This window comes from Chrysemys picta, chromosome 6, assembly GCF_011386835.1.
Source record: "Chrysemys picta bellii isolate R12L10 chromosome 6, ASM1138683v2, whole genome shotgun sequence".
Classification (NCBI taxonomy): domain Eukaryota; kingdom Metazoa; phylum Chordata; order Testudines; family Emydidae; genus Chrysemys; species Chrysemys picta.
Genome location: NC_088796.1, coordinates 19,195,511 through 19,208,218, shown reverse-complemented (window position 1 = coordinate 19,208,218; position 12,708 = coordinate 19,195,511). Strand labels below are relative to the sequence as shown.

At 38.3% G+C, this 12,708-nt stretch overlaps 1 protein-coding gene across 32 annotated transcripts in view; it reads left to right on the top strand.

The window, feature by feature from the left end:
- Window positions 1-12,708, top strand: part of TCF4 (transcription factor 4) — a 324,983-nt gene that overhangs the window by 224,563 nt on the left and 87,712 nt on the right. The gene's annotated exons all lie outside the window — the stretch shown is intronic.

Below are 12,708 nucleotides of genomic sequence, written 5' to 3'. Positions count from 1 at the left end.
AATAATGCAGGATTCTTAATAGCAGAATTCTCTAGTTATATACAGTTACTAATAAATGTGTAAGATAGGTGCATGTCCCTTTTGACTAGATTTTTTTCCTTGCACCAAGTCATTTACTATTCATAATCATTAATGCATCTCCTAATTATACAGCATATGTCTGTTAACCATTTCATTGCCAATTTTCGGGTTGCAATATCTGATTTTTTAGTACAACTTGTATTATTTTGAGACACTATTCTTGAATCACTTTGCTTCAAACATTAGGTGTCCCTCCTGCTTTGTCTAGCTTGTGATATTTTGAGGAACAGCTTAAAATGCAACATCCACTTTGTATTTTATTTAGGTTCAAGAAATGAACTGCACTTAATTAATGGCTGAAGAGTTCTCTACAGTGGCTACTGCAGTAAACAATCAAGGGCAATCCAAGTGCAAAAATATTAAATACTGAAAACATCACTAAAATGCTGAGTAATTTGAAAAAGCATGAAATGTGTTACAGAAAGAGAATTAGATATATAACTTCCACACCTTCAGCCATGAATTTGCATCAGTATGAGTCCATCAGAGGGGCTGCAGAACTGGAGCAATATTGCTGTCTTCTTAACTCACCCCAGTGTGCTACGGTATTGCATCTCACATGGCTTTCAGTAGGAGGGACCTCAGGTTGACAGGTTATATACGGAGTGCAGTACCTACGCGGTACCTAATGCAGTTAGGGCTAGATTCACAAGGGGACTTAGGCACCTAACTGCCATTTTAGATGCCTGCATTCAACATTTAGGGCATTCACAAAAGCCTTGCTTAACTGCTGCTTTATGCTGGACGCACCATAAGTCCCTAAGTTTCCTAAATATCTTTGCTGTTAAAGTCCCAAAATGGCCTAAATTTCAGTGGCTGAGCATGCGCACAGTCACCTAAGTCCTGACACCACCCAGCAGATCAGTGCCTAACTAATGCCTTAGCTCACAGCAGGCAAAGAGGGAAATTGAACTCCCCCATCCTGGGCGAGTGCCTTAACCAATAGGCTAAAGGTTATGGGAGCGGAGGGCACTATCATCCTCTCTTCCTCTTGCAAAAAAACTGTGGCATTTCTTGCAAAAAAAACTATGTAGGCACCAAATTCCAGGAGAGGACTCATGGCTGAAAACCCAAAGCAGAGACAGATGCCTCCTTCTGACCTGGACTAACTCCCTTTGAGTGGCCCCACCCTTCTCAGTAGTTCCAACTGGGTAGTTTGGATGGCTCCCTGCTCATCGTGTTGACTTTTGTGAATCCCATCCATAGGCACCTAGCTCTTCCCAGGTATTGTACAGGGAGCCTGGACACTTAGCTCAGGGTCCTGAATTGCACTAGGCAGCAGAGCGCCTAAAAGATAGGTGCTGCGACACTTAGCATTGCAGTGCCTGAAGTCCCTTTGTGAATCTAGCTCTGTGAGCTCCAATTCCTAGGCATAATAATATGGTGAGCTGCATGTGAACAAACGCCGTCGCTCTTCTGGTCCCAAAGCTTAATTAAATTGTTATTTAAAAGCCCTCCCTCTTAGCTTTCTGGGAGCTGTTTAACTTATATGTCATACGTCCATGATGCTTTGATGTCAAATGTACCACCCAAGTAAGTGATAAAAAATCATGAGTCAGGTTCCCCAAAATCATGAGATTGGCTTAAAAAACATAAGATTTAAAAAAATATGTTAATTAGGAGTCTTCCAATTTGCTTGTGAGTTTTGAGTCTTTAGGGTGCCCTTAAGTTTTTGTCTACAACCATGAGGACTAGAAACGTTTTTTCTTTTTAAATTAAATAACGAGAGTTTATATCTCATGTTGTTACAGCATTCCTGTATCTGAGACTGGGGGGAGTGAGGAAAGAATATTGCACAACTTGTGATAAAATCCCAAGAGTTGGCAGTAGTGAATTTAGCAGCAAGCAAGATTTTCTTTCTTCTTCCTTGTATGACTGTACATTATCTACTTTTCAAACAAGGGCAAGAGGGCAGATTTATAGAATTTCCAAATCTCACATTTTGATATAGAAATTGGCATTTATGTGTGTAAAAGCAAGCATTTAAGTGCAAACTTGAACAATCAAAGGGAATATGGTGTCAGAATACTGGAGTTCTACTCCCCCTGCTCTGTCACTCACCTGCAGTGTGGTTCCCAGCAAGTCATTTGACCTCTCTGGGACTGAGTTTTGCCTCCCACGTTTTGTCTGTAAACCCTTCAAGACAGTGACTCTCTCTCACACTGCTTGTACAGTGCCTAGCAAAATAGGATGGCAATCTTGATTGGGGCTTCTAGGCTCTTCCACAATACGAACAATATATTAAATGTGGCATTTGGATGTCTGCTTCTGAAAACTGGCCTTCTTTGAGTTATTTTAATGGGGGAATGAGAGGGATTTTGTTCAGTAATGTGTGTGGTTTTGTATTTACAATAGTTCCACTGTGTGTATTTTATTATACTAAGCATGCACATATTATTTACATATATATAGTGTGTGCATTTAATATAATAAAATATACAAAGTGAAACTACCGTATGGCCCAAACTACTCACAAAACAATATTCTTCTTTCAGAAGATGCAGCAGCTTGACATCTTTATTCCAACTAGTGTGTTTCTAAGAAAGATTTCAGCACAAAGTCCTAATGAAATAAAGGTATAACCACCCCTTTTTCAGCAGGATTTTACATGGTAGAAATAAAACATAGTGGAACTGCTGCCCAAAGACCTCACAGATTTCTCTTCTCTAATCACAGAAGAACATAAACTGTTTAATACTTACCATTAATTATCCTCTTGCACAGTACAATTCAGTATTAAACCACAAAAGACTGTTCAAATACAAAGGACAAATCTACAAAAGCAAGAAAATTTTAAGGCCAGACTACATTCAGCAAAATCGACCCTGTAGTAAGCAGGTGCAGCTCCTATCAAAATCGCTGGGTTAAATTCAGTTGTGATGTAAATGCCAATATAAGTTACATATTTTGGTGCACAATAAGTTGATCATAAACATGGTGTACTGGGTGTTGTTATAATTGTCTAACTAGTGGAACTAGCACCAATCCATCATTCAGAAAGTGATCAAAATATTTGCCCTGCTTTAATTTAAACCCATGCCTCAAATACCATGCCCCGTTCTCCCAGGGCTTGATTCATTCATGGCACCAATGGGTGTGATTTCCACTGATGCCAGAGCTGGAAATTGCCTCCAAGGAATACCAGGTGGGTTTAAGTTATATTTATTGCGAACACCAGCTGGATGACAAATCAGCACTAGTTTATATCACTGTTTACACGACTGCTGAATGTAGTCCAACTTTAATACACAATAGGCTGTGTCAAAGAGCTAAATTCTGCACATTCAAGGGCAGAAATGACCCTAATTATTGTTTGGAACAGTCTTTGAAAAAGTTGTTGGATCAGCTACTTCAGCAGTGAAAGAAAAGGTCTTTATCCAACAGTTTTTCTCCTCAAGATTTTATTCCCTGGGTGTTTAAGGTGTATTAGTTATAAACAGAAAATAGAAACAAAATCATTTGAGAAAAAAGAAAGCAAGAACCCCAGCAACCCAGCCCAATAACAACTGCAGGTAGAGTTCTGCACCATAAAAAAGGCCTTTCTGACGTTTTTTCAAGTTGAAGTTTACATAGTTTCCTGCAGACCTTCTGAAAGCCTAATTGTTCCTTCACTCCCTAGTTCTTATTTGCTGTTCTGCCCTGTGTGCCTGTGCAAGGTTCATGCAGCAAGTTAACTCCTTGCTTGTTGGAATACTAGCAGGACTTCTGAATCCTGTTGCACCTTGCTGGCTTAATGTCTTTTTTGGTGTAAATACCAAAAAGGGAGATAAATTATATAATTTAGCACAGTGGGGTACAGTTAAAGCAATGACATGAAAATAAGAGAAGAAGAATTTGAACTAAATACCAGGTGAAACTTCCTGATAGCAAGATGCGTTAGATTGTGGAATAAATGAGGTGTTGGACTTTTTCACATTAGATTGTTAAAACTAGACTAGATAAAATACTAAAAAGCATACCACCTCCCTCTCAGATTCATTGTCATCCCCCACAAATGAGGTGTATCTTCATGATCCCTTGGATACCATCCTAAAATTCTTCTTCCTTACTGAATAAGCCTGACCTGATTCTGACATCCCAATGTCACTGAGCTTGAGTCTTTCTTCCTCCTCAGCATGTCCACTTGACGATTTTGCCCCCAAAGAATTGGCTTAGTCCTCAAGAGTGCCCCAAATACTCCTAAAGATCAGGTTCCTTTTACTGTATACTCAGTTATGAACTGTGATCAAGGACAACAGTGATCTCATCCTCCTTTGACTCCTGATCCCTAGTGAAAAGTAACTATGGATGACTCAAACTGAATACCCCTCCCTCTGTGGAGGACATAATTTTTTCCCCTCACATACAGGTCCATTCTCTTTACAGACCTGGTGGCTGTCCTGCTGGGTGAGTGAGTCTGACAGCTTGAAGACTGAGTGGAGCTGCTTCAGAGAGAAAGGCCTGTCTTTTGAAGCTGTTGACTTCCTAATTAACAGGAGAGCATTTTTTTAAGTCTAGGAATAACTCACTTCTGTTCTGTGGGGCACTGGTAAGAATATCAGTGCTTGCACATTCTCTAGCCCCTCTTATTCTTTCTCAAATTATGCTTTCTCTTCCCTTGTTCTGTGGCATGCAACAGAGGTAGGGTAGCATGATTTCTCCCATTTTATGCAAAGGAAAATGCAGCACAAGAAACTAAACAACTTCCTGAGGTCACACGGTAAATCACTGTAAAAAACAGGATTAAAACACAGATCCTGTGTCCAAGGTCTATACTTAATCTGCTAGACCACAGTGCATCTTGTATGAGCCACTTAACCTGTGTCTCCGTTTTTTTGGCCGCCTTATACCACACACCACAACGATCCTCTTGTCATCTAGGGGGAGAAAGGAATTTGACATCCACTTAGGTGACCTTTTTCAGTTTTCCAAATGACAACAGACGATGAGCCAGATTTTCAGGTACACTGAGTTTACACTCAGTATAGCTCAGGGATTGAGGGAGAGGGACAAAAGTGTCTTTAAGGCCTGGTCCACACTGGGGAGGGGGGTCAATCTAAGTTATGGAACTTCAGCTACATGAATAACGTAGCTGAAGTCGACATACATAGATCGACTTACTGTGGTGTCTTCACCGCGGTGAGTCGACTGCTGCCACTCCCCCATCAACTCCACCTGCGCCTCTCGTGGCGGTGGAGTACAGAAGTCGACGGGAGAGCACTCAGGGGGTCGATTTATCGCGACTAGTCTAGACGCGATAAATCGACCCCCGCTGGATCGATCGCTGCCGACCGATGCGGCGGGGAGTGTAGACATACCCATAGTCACCTTTTGCATCCCCCCAAGCGCAAGTGAAGAGTAAGCTGTTCTCAAACACAAACTGGAGCAGCCATAGGGTGATGAAAATCTGGTTATCCCAGCTTCATACCTGATGAGATCCCCCCAATTTAAATCCAATTTATCTGGAGAAAGGGGCTGAGGATCCTGACCTATAATGTGATTTTTGAAAAGTAGACATGGACAGTGCAGTATCCTGCTGGATGCTACTGATGCTCCATTCTGCCTTTACAGTTTGCTCTGCCAAAGCTGACCTCATGGGTGCTTTCACGTATAGCAGTTACCTGTGTATGGAAAGCAGGGAAACATACTCTATCTTAACCCGTAGACAGGGTCCGCAGACCGCAGGTTGAAAACCACTGGTGTTATACAAGGAAATTCTATCTTCAGTTTGTAAGAATTGTGGACTGATATTGTTACATGTTGGTGATAATGATAATAACAACAATGCCAATGTGAGTTTTGCCTTGGAAAACAATTTTTGACCTTCTAATGGCAGACACTCTAATGGAAAACAGTTGGCCCACAAATTACAAAAAGTTATTAGTAACAGGATACAAAATAGTAGTTGAAACACTGCTCACTATAGACCATGTTTTCAATCGAACATACAGAATTTCCCCTATAATCTAAAAGTGCTTTTATATATATACTGTTATTTGGCCCAGGCCATCAATCGTCTGCTCAGCCCTGTGTCGGGCACAAAATAAATACAAATCATTCTATGCATTCATTTTGTCAAGTCCTTTAAAATGGATTCAAAAGAAACATAGTGTCTGAACATTTCTAAGATCTGTGTGGGACAGATGCTATTAAATTTATTTATGAAAAACGCTCATTGGCCAGACCCCAGGATTGGCCCCGTGTGGACTCTCAGTAGCACATATCTCTGGAAAATACCAGGGGTCATATAATCAATTTTCAGATGACTTTCCAACTTATTGAGATAGAGTATTCATATTCTATGCAGGAAATATTTCCTGCCCTTGGACTTGATACACTAATGCCCTTTTACACCCATTTTAAGGCCCCTTCACACAGCTAAAACAATGTAAAGGGGCCTTAGTACTATTGCCAACCTCAAGTATTCAAATATCATGAGTCAGTGCTGTCCCCCACCCTCTCACAAATAAAATCATGGGATTTTAAAAATAATAAATGTAGGATTGTATTAACGTTCAGGGTTTTATGACTTTAGGGCTCTTGTTTTGAAGCTTTTCTCCATAAATAGGAGGGCAAGAAACGTACTTTGTTTTAAAATGGAATCTGAGATTTACATCCAATCAGTGAGTAAAGGAGCCGGGTCTTTAAAAAAAATCAAACATTATGAGACTTATGATAAAATGGTGAAAGTTGGCACTGCTGCCTTGGTGTAACTGAGAATTCTGGCTCATGTGTTTTAAATCACTCTCTCGGTTTTTGCAAGCAGCATAGTCAGAAATAGAGATGCTGGCAAATGAATATTTTAGATATATAGTTGGTTTAAAATAGATCTACTGTAAATTATATTTTAATGTTAGCTTGTGTGTTAGCTTTCATGGAAGGTGACAGACTGTCAGCAGAGGAGATTGGAGTTCTCTTTTTACTGTAAGAAGGAACAGGTAGTGCATGAGCGCCACAAGTTTTCCCTTATTGCCCCACAAGTACCTCTAGACTAAGAATTTCAGGGCAGCTTATACTCCATACCCATTCAATCCTTGGTCTCTCTGAAGTGACTGCCAACAAAGTTGAGCACTAGAACCAACTGTGGTGATTTTGTTTTCTCTGTAGACACATCAACATCATGGAAGTGCACTAAAACTGACCGGTGTGTAAAACATACTCTTTATGCTATTTAAGTTATAAATAACTATTTTTAAAACACTGTTGATATTATATTGTTAACCTCATGTGCCATCTAGTAAATACAAGTACTCATGTATTTGAGAGTGAATAAACAGGGTTTGATATTTTACAGATTAGTCCTGCTTGACATTTACAATAGCATCGTATAACCTAGTCTAGCCATTGCGGACTGACCATTTTGCCCAGCTAACATAATACAAAGCTAGCTTTGGTCACAATACCAACCTCAGCCAATTAGCTTGTGTTTGGCAGTTCTTATATGGAGACACAATGTAGGTGGCTGTGCCGTCAGGGCACTGTTGCTGCAAGAGTTATTTGCATAAGTGAAAGAATTGCTTCACCATTTATTGTATTTATTTAGACTTATCCGATATGTCTGTTAAGCATTTAGGACATGTAAACACCTCTGATAAAAATGCACATAGCAGCAATTCAGTAGGATCACATTGACACCCACAAATCACAGTTGGGTGAGCATGCAGGTTTGGAAATCATTTGTAAATTACTTTTTGCTGAAGTTATCTTACCAGTTATAGTACTACCTGGATATTAGAGTGATGGCTGTGTTAGAAATCCATATAATATGTAGTAGATATGTAATACACATACAAGTCACAGATAAGCATCGAATAAGCATTATAATAAGCAAAACTAATCTACATGGACATTCATAGTATAGATTTTAAGTCCTTTAGAAACAGTATCATTTGTCCATTGTCATGTATCCTAATTCTTTGATACAAGTTCCCTGCTGGTATAAACAGGTGCAACTCCATTAAAATTAACAGTTACGCCCGCTTACAACAGCAGGAAATTTGGCTTCCTTATGTCTTATAGAGAATTTGTCCCTTTTATGAATAATAGAAAGTATTCATTTCCAAAGCAGAGACATCCTTACTTTAACAAACAAAATAATGAGGCTTGAGGCTAGGTCCTATGGTGATTGATGTATTAGGAATGCCAGCAGTACGTAGTTTATAACTTTAAAGCAGGTATATCAACATTTTAACTGTTCTCTAAACTAGTTTTTTGCATATTGCTGCTGTTAGGGCCTGGCACGTTCATGCAGCATATATATATCTAGATTTTCATGCTGTGCTCATCATTATGGTACGTGACTACCTGAATATGGTCCTCTTCCTAGAAGAAGAAAAAATAATTACTAAAACCTAGAAATAGAGGATAGCAAGGAAACAAATCCTAAGAAAAAGAGACATACACAAGGACCAAATTCTATCATCCGATGTTTAGCAGGTTGCTCACTGACTTCGTTTTGAAGTTGTGCACAACCAAGGCAGAAATTGACTGGTGTTTGTACTACTGAAAATATGTCTCATTCTTATGTGTAAGATAAACATGATACAACTAATTATTTTGTTCATTATCTTCCTCAGTTTTTGTTTTTATATTGTCCATTAAGCAAGATGCTGCTTCATTGTGTGAAAATAGTCAGCTTTGCTTACTATAAGAGAATTACATCTACAGTTAGTGAGAAAACTGATTTTTAAAAAAACTTTCTGCTCATATTTATGTCCCTAGAAAGCAGATCTGGTATCTGTGGAAGAACTATTTTAATGTCCTTAAATGTGACCTTCCCCTCCACCCCCACACCACAGTCTACTGACCTTTAATCTCTGGTCATTGTAGATGGATAAAATGACTTTGATGGTTCTCTCTAAGATTCCTTTCTCCTTCATACTTCATATTAAAGAACACTATATCTCTTTTCTATGTAGTTAGGATCTATATTGATACCTAAATTCAGGGATATGGCTAAGAAGGATGAGGTTATCCAGCTGATCCAGGCTGGCAGGAATACCAAGAATCTGGGTATTATGGGCTTCTTGCCAGGTATTATACCATTGCCAACTAGTATTTGTTGCTATAAGCTTGTCATCAGACAAATAGTTTCCCTTTTTTAACTTCTTTCCTAAGGACTTGTGTTTTGACCTCCATATTTTCAAGAAAATGCTGTGCTGTGTCATTTCCATCCAGATTGTCTAGATTTGCAGATAGTTATTTATTTTTCTCAAAAGAGGTAAACATTGATTTCTATCACTTTCTCAGTTTAAAGGGTTTAGGATTTCTCTTAGACCCCAAACATACTCGTTGACGTGCAGTTTCTGTGTGACGTTGGAGTGCAGTGCCTTCAACTCTAACGTACTAGAGAGTTTTCAACAGCTCACTGAATGAAGCCATCTAAGAACTAACTTTCATGGCACCATTGGAAGATTATGCTGGGAAAGAGACACAGTTCTGTTTTTTTTCTGGAATCAGTTGGGAGGGTCTCCTGTATGAGGTGAAGACATTGATATTTCCTTTTTTCTTACTCTCGGGCTTCTTTACTGTTCAGTCACTCTTCTCCTGGGGTTTGGAAATAAGGTCATAAACGAAAACAAAATGGAGAAACTGGAAACAAATGTATTAAAGCATTGAAATTGTATATGTATCATAGAAACCACAAAACTGTGACCATTTCCAGTCAGCTCCACCTGTCTTCCCTTACTACTTATCAATTAATCTTAAATAAGTCAATAGCAATTCCTATGTGGATTTGTCTGTGGATTCTAGCAAAGTAGTAAAGAAGGAAAATGAAGGCAGAGGCCTGTGGAAGGAATGATTATCTTCTAAAATGTGAGACAGGTTGGTAACTTAGAAAATGCTGAAATAACTGGTTCATGACAAAGTGTTGAAGTAACATGGTATCTAACACTTTCTATGTCATGTTAGATAAGATCTTATATTAACTTGAATTTGTCCACACTTGTGCTGTATGAATATATTTATAAAACAAGAGCGTGGATAAATTGCACCTGATGAGTTTTGTTATGTTATCAGTGACCTAGAAAGCACTGAAAGAATGGCTTCATGACATACCAAGTGTTGAAATAATGCATTTCATCACTTTCTGTGTCACAAGCCTATAATTTCTAACATGGTTTTAAGTCTCCAGCCTTTCAGTGGCATTCCCCTCTGAGTGCAATGTCACATTTCTTTCTGAAAGGAATATAAAGAAAGTTTCATAATTAAGTACTTTATCTTAGTATTTTAAATAATATTTTTGCAGTATAAACAGTTCTCTATGTATTCAGGTTTGAGAGTGGATCTGTTTGTACCTATTAAAAGATGATGTCAGGTCTCTTAACCAGTGCAGAGAAGCCTTGAACTGACCATATAGTAACATTTGAGTATACAGTGCAGTCAAGAATGTACTTCACAAGCTGTGGGTAGCCAGAACATCTTTCAGTTTATATTGAGAAATAACTGTTCCCCTGGTGTTGCTTTTGTATGTCATCGTACTTTTGCTGTGAACATGTGTATAAAGTAGTTGCCCTGAGAGAGTCAACTTTCCCTACAAATAAGGAAATAATCACAGTTATTCTGATACTACTCTGTGGTACCCAGTGACAAATTTTGACTGAACGGCAACCAAATGTGTGTGTGTGAGATAGTATGTATAAGTATGTATATATGTGCATATAGATTTCTAGGAGATCTCACACAGTTGAATTTACAGACTCTCTCAGTTACACATAGATAAAAAATATAGTTTCCTCAGTAAAATCCCTGTAACATGTTAACTGCTTTTGTTGATAGTGACTCCTACTGGGAAAGTTGGAACTGGAATAAGTTGTGGGCTTGGCTTTCTAGCAGCCTGTATTAATACCAGCGTTTTGGATCAACAATGTGTAGCTTAGAACAACTGCCTTTGCCTGGCTCAGTGGAAATCCCTAAAGTAGTTATGTTATGTCCAGATGCAAATTTGAGAGCACTGCATTTGGAGATTAAAATACCAACAAAGATTTATTTTTGTAAAAAAGCTGTTTCTTGTCAGATAACGGTGTTTATATTTTTAGCAGTTTGCTCTTTTAATCAATAGGTTCCCATTACCCAGAAGCCCAGTTTAGGTCAGGTGGGTGGAGATACATCTCCTACTATATGAATTCACTATACAAGTTTGTGGTAAAATGCTTCTCCTACTCAAACTTAGATAGTGTGGGAAGATAAAAGCAATAACATTTGGAAAGGAACACTTTAGATATTCTGGATAGTGGGTCTAACTCCAATTTAAGAGGGTTTCGTTCCTGAAAGCCTAGTGGCAGTGCATTGCACTGCTGTGTGGGGGTCCAACCTCCCCGGCTGTCAATCAGCAGCATGCTCAATCCCTGGAGCACCTCATATCAATCTGTAACTACCCCTCCAGCCGACACTCGGAGTGTTCTTGGCGGGCTCTGGAGGAAGTTATACTTAATCTTCCTAAGGAGGGAAAAGCGTGGGGGCTTTGAGGCTGCTGGTTGAAAAAGGGGAAGAAAAGGGTATAGGTGGATGACCAAAGACTCTCTAAACTAGTGTTCCATTTGATGATTTCAAAGTCCTAAATAGAGTTGGTATCTCTCAGATAACATTGTTGGCTGTCTTTTTTAAGGTGCATTTTATGCAACATATATTACAGTGTCTAAAAAAGAATCCAGAAAAATCACAGATTTCAGAGCAAGGCAAGAAAAAAAAAATCTCTTGATATAAACATAAATATAAACATAAAGGACAAATATATGTATTATAAGTTGAAATGGTCAATTCTGATTCTGATATATGGAGAATTATTTCTTGTTGTTATAATTGTATGCTAACTCTCTACTTGAGACACTATTTTATTATTACATATATTTGCTATATTGACATTTTCAAATTCTGAAGAGTCACAGAAGCTTAAATTGTCATGAGTAAAAGTACTGATGTGAATTTTATCCAACTTAAGTTGGAATGCCGCCTGCCCCCCCACACCCCTCAGGTTACAAAAACCAAACCAAACCAAACTCAACTGCAATCAGTTTCATGTCTAATTGGTCAGGATTCAAAGACTGCTTTTCAGAGGCCTGGGTCTCTGTTAATTTGCATGATCCATAGACACCAACACATGAAATTTCAGAATTATGTGGTGTCAGTAATTAAAGCCTATAGAGTTAGACTTTAGAGAGTGATTTCATTGGCTGTGAACTGATTAAGTGATATGTCTTAAAAATCTATCAGATCTAGTTTTGAGGTAAATTTTTACTAAAATTGGATGTTAATTGCATACTAAAGTAATTCCTAACTTCGTTTTTTAGAATATGTGAAACTAGCTTTTAGTGCGAGAGAAAATGTCATACTGTAGTTTGAAAACATAACGAGAAAGAACTCAGAATTGTAGAAATACAGTATATTAATATTTTAAAAATAGTTTTAACATAGCTAAAATAATTTACAGTTTAATAAAAATTTGGGAATTTTTGATATACATAACCAGAAATAAAATAATTCTACAAGGTAGATTTATTTATATTTTAAACGATCAGCTCTCTAAAGATATACCTTCAGTTTTTGTTCTCTTTTTTTCCCTTCCTTTTTAGGTGTAACATTTTCTTATACATTGACCTGTAGTAGTTGGGATTTTTGGCCTTATGTATTGTACACTGAGGGTGGTTT